The 4370-nt window shown below is 31.8% G+C and overlaps 1 pseudogene; it reads left to right on the forward strand.

Moving 5' to 3' along the window:
• The first annotated feature begins 1373 nt into the window (after positions 1 to 1373).
• On the forward strand, positions 1374 to 3592 carry LOC120253846 (annotated as a pseudogene).
• The last annotated feature ends 778 nt before the right edge of the window (positions 3593 to 4370 follow it).

A 4370-nucleotide genomic window follows, 5' to 3' on the forward strand; every position in this document is an offset into this window, starting at 1 on the left:
CACTTTCAGTAAACAAAATTAACTTAAAGTGATTCAATTGTTTCTTAAAATTTAGTAAAATAAATAAATGCGATCATTAATTAATATCTAAAAATAATTTTTAATGAAAAATCAATCATTTAAGCCAAAGGAAGTTTATATATAACTTTTCTTCTGAAAATTATATATTTTAATTAGTATAATTATGTCAAGAGGATTTGAGGTTGTCAAATGAGAGTCTTTACCCACTTATTTCCAGTGAGTGCCTACATGAACTTATTTTGTGATTGATTGAAATTGTATGTTCTTCCATGTAATTGTTGGTGCACTAATAATAGCTAATGATCTTAATATTAATTAATGATTACATTTTTGATATATTAATTAGATTAAGTAAAGGTTGTAGCATAAGTTGATTCCAAAGGTGGTATTTGGTTGAACAAATTGGGATAAACTAATTTTTACGAACTTATTCCCCAATTAGATGCCATGAAGCTTGTCTAATTTTTAGTTACACATATGCACCTGCAAAACCCAAAATTACACGTATGACCTTAGAAAATTTCTCGCTTCGGATATATATCACTAAACAAATTTAGATGCCTATAACTATATAGACATACTATTTTGGCAGTTGACCATTGGTTATTGCACTTAATAAACAAATTACTTTTTGAAAATAACCCTTCGTCCACACCACCCACCCACAAATGCCTTGAAACTTTTATTCCATAATCTATCTTTGTTAGGTGAATAAATATAATAATTTAATAGACAAATATGTTATTAAAATATAATTTTATTTAATAAATGGTTATAGCTCGAAGTATATATTTTGAAAAATGTAAAGAAGTAAATATATAATCTTTATAATTATATATGAAATGTTAATGTACAGAGATGTATATATGAAAGTTATAAAAGGTGTTGCACTTATTTTTCATCCATTGTTTGTATACGTGTAAGAATCTCATTTTCTGGAAAAATGCTGCAGGGTTATATGTGTATTTTGGGTTTTTGCAGGGTATAATATATATGTATAAAAAGAAAAAAAAACCCGTTTTTGTTATTTAATAAGTAGGAACTTCCAATGAAGTTTGTTGCTTTATAATTGAATTTCTTCTTTCATCCTCACTCTTTTATTTTATGAGATAAATAAACCAGATGCCTTGAACAGTATTTTGATTTCAATCTCATAGAAGTTGCATTCTTTAAGTTCTGGTGATTTGGTATAGACAACATTGGCTAAATAAGACATTCTTTTGGTTGTGTTATCCTTTGTCATTATGCGAGCTTCAATGCTCCTTATTTGATATTCTGGTGTAAATATTTTTTGGAAGAAAGCTAGTGTATTTTCCACATCATGTGAACTATACTTAATTTCCTTGATGCAGGAGAAATTCAAGGTGCTTATCAAATTAAACTTACTACAACAGCGCTTTGCTTTGTTGCTTTCTACACGAAATCTTGAATTGGGAAAAATTCATGTCCAGGGCTATCTCATTAAGGTCTGTTACTTCTTTTGACTCCTAGTAATAAAATAATCATCAGGTCATCCAAAGTCCTTATTTGGTTTGTGCATGTAGTCCAACACAGGTATAACAACTCGTTCAAAAGCTAGAACCTCACCTGATCAGTGGACGGTAATTCCACTTCCAGCGAAGGTATGTACACAAATATGCAAGTTATAAAGACCACTAGATGCTATGCTATATGGGATTAGAATTTGGCATCAGCCACCTAAATGGGATCTTGTTCAGGTCAAATTGAGTACTAATAGCATGGATCAAATTCTATTTTCGATGGACTCATCAAATTCATGTAAACACAGACTAATTTGGATTTGGTTTTGATTAGTTTAACTATGCTGGATTCTATCACAAAATGAAAGTGGTTCTGATTTGGATCCCAACCATGCTTGAATACGAATTATATAAGGGTTGACCTGATCATGACTATTAATAATTTTTCATATAATATTTGGACCTTGTTTAAGCCAAATCTGATTTGCCTTTAGTTTTCGGTCTCTCAAGTAATCACACCATTGCTCTTCTTGTTCTAGAATAATTTTTCTTTAAAAAAAAGCTTTGTAGTAAAATTCTAAACTGTGATTGCAACATACAATTTAGAGCTTGTTCTAGAATAATTTTTCTTTAACAAAAAGCTTTGTAGTAAAATTCTAAATTGTGATTGCAACATACAATTTAGAGCTTATTCCTGTTCTATTCTCAAATTGCTCACAAATGGAGCAAATATTTTTTTAAAAAAATAACTGGAGTCCTCCTTATACTGTCCTCTGGTTGTTTATAGAGTGAATTAGCATATGTGATGGCAAAATGTAATTCAATATCATTTCTGGTGCATCTCAGATATGTTTTTATTCATTTTTTGATGTGTATGCCTGCAGATCTTTGCATTATTATCAGATACATTAGTTGAGATTCAAGAGCAAGCCCTATCTGGAGATGATGATGTACTATAGCGTGCACTTTTTTGCCCCTGTGGTTTGTATGATGGATTGAAGTTATTCTAATTTCCCTTTGGTGTGATTTAATCAGGATAGTGACTGGGAAGAAGTCTTATATGGAAGTGAAATTTCAGAAGCAGTATATTCAGCTACTGCCTCCTCCAATGCTAGACCTTCCACTGAACATCTTGACGTCATTGCAAAAGTCTTTAACAAGGTGTCACATTAATTTATGCTCCGTCAATAACTTGTATTTCTTGACATCATATTTGCCATGAGTTGCATGATCCAACTTTTCACACTCTGCATTATTTTAATCTAAATTTACAGGGGGATGGTGATGATGATGATGATGACAACGATGATCTAATGAAAGCTGATCCACTAAATGAGGTCCGAAACAACACATTTGTATTTCATGCTATGAAACTCATTTGAGAAAAATCCTATACTGTGATTTTTCCTTAATGTTTTCTCTTGTTTTGTTTCTCACAGATTAATCTTGATTGATTATCTGAGAAACTTCTTCCTTCAGTTCGCAAATAGTGACAAATCACTTTTTGAACAACTTACCCAGGTATACTTAATTACAGTTTACCCCATTTAATGGAATCTTAATGGTATCAATGGCTGTAACTCATCCAATTCTAACAGAGTCTGACACCTGAGCAAAAGAAAGCAGTTGCAAATGTCATTAGCTAGTAAATGGCATCCAAGAAATGCGCGTCATTAGGATTATCCGTTCATCTTTGCAAATTGGTTTGGAGTATGTGCTTTTATGGCAGTACCCGTTGCTCCTATTGGGATATGATGGTTGAGCTGCATAATGTGATGAGGGTGGTTTGGATCAGTTTTCTTACAAGATCTAGATACGGCGTTCGGGTCTTTGATTGCGGTAGCTAAGGGTTGCGATCTGCGTGATAATATATGAATTGTGATTGTTCTCCTTTCAGAGGTATGAGGAAAGTTTAAGATTTTCAAGCCAATTATTTCGGTTTTGGCAGTAATTTGATTTCAAATTTCATTATTTGTTCCAACAGTTATTTTCATGGTATCAAGTATTGTCATACACACTGAGTGGGGCTTTGTTGTTTCAATATGGATGTAAACAGGGATCATGATTAAAGAAGTGTGTATTTTTTGTTAGTATGAATTACCTTTTTAATGCTTGCTAATATATATTTTTTTTTTCACTAAATTTTCGCTATAGTTGTAGTTGACTTTTTTTTTGTTTCTGTAAGTAGCTGTAGTTGACAAAATTAGGCTCTGCTACAACCATTCTTTCTGTGTATGCTAAGCATTATAAGCATTATGGTGACTCCTGGTCACCCATTCTTGCCCTGATCGGTTTCCTGTTCAGTGCTAAATAATAAATAATTCAAAACCACGAGCTTCTTATGAATATCAGAAATCAAAATTTTTGTCAACAATTTTTTGTCTATTGGTATGGGATTTTAGCTTATTTGTAAAAATAAAAAAATAAATAAATAAATTATAATGACTAAACAAGAAATCATTCCATGCTTGGTCAAGAGTTAATATGCTGTTATTTTATGTGCTATTTTTACTGGAATAAGAAATTGTTTTTGGGGTTTTATTGCCATTGAGGTTTTTATATTTTTTTATTTAATTGTCCAAACCAGGCTAGACTGAATGGGGCCACTACTTGAGTTCGCATCTCGTCTGATATTGATTTGATTATCTGCCATTTTTTTCCATTCCTCTGTGTTTTTATTTTTCTTTTAAATCTTGTAGGTATGAAGATAAGAATCTTCGTGAACTGGGTTATCTTTATAGGATGTCTCTTTAAAGTGAAAGTCGAATTCATTCTTTGTTTTTTCCTTTTCATTTACTCCGGTCTCTTTCCTTTCATCTATTTTTTCCGGATCCTCCTTTACTTCCCAACAAAGGTAAGGGTCTTCCT

Source organism: Dioscorea cayenensis, unplaced genomic scaffold (assembly GCF_009730915.1).
Source record: "Dioscorea cayenensis subsp. rotundata cultivar TDr96_F1 unplaced genomic scaffold, TDr96_F1_v2_PseudoChromosome.rev07_lg8_w22 25.fasta BLBR01000222.1, whole genome shotgun sequence".
NCBI lineage: Eukaryota > Viridiplantae > Streptophyta > Magnoliopsida > Dioscoreales > Dioscoreaceae > Dioscorea > Dioscorea cayenensis.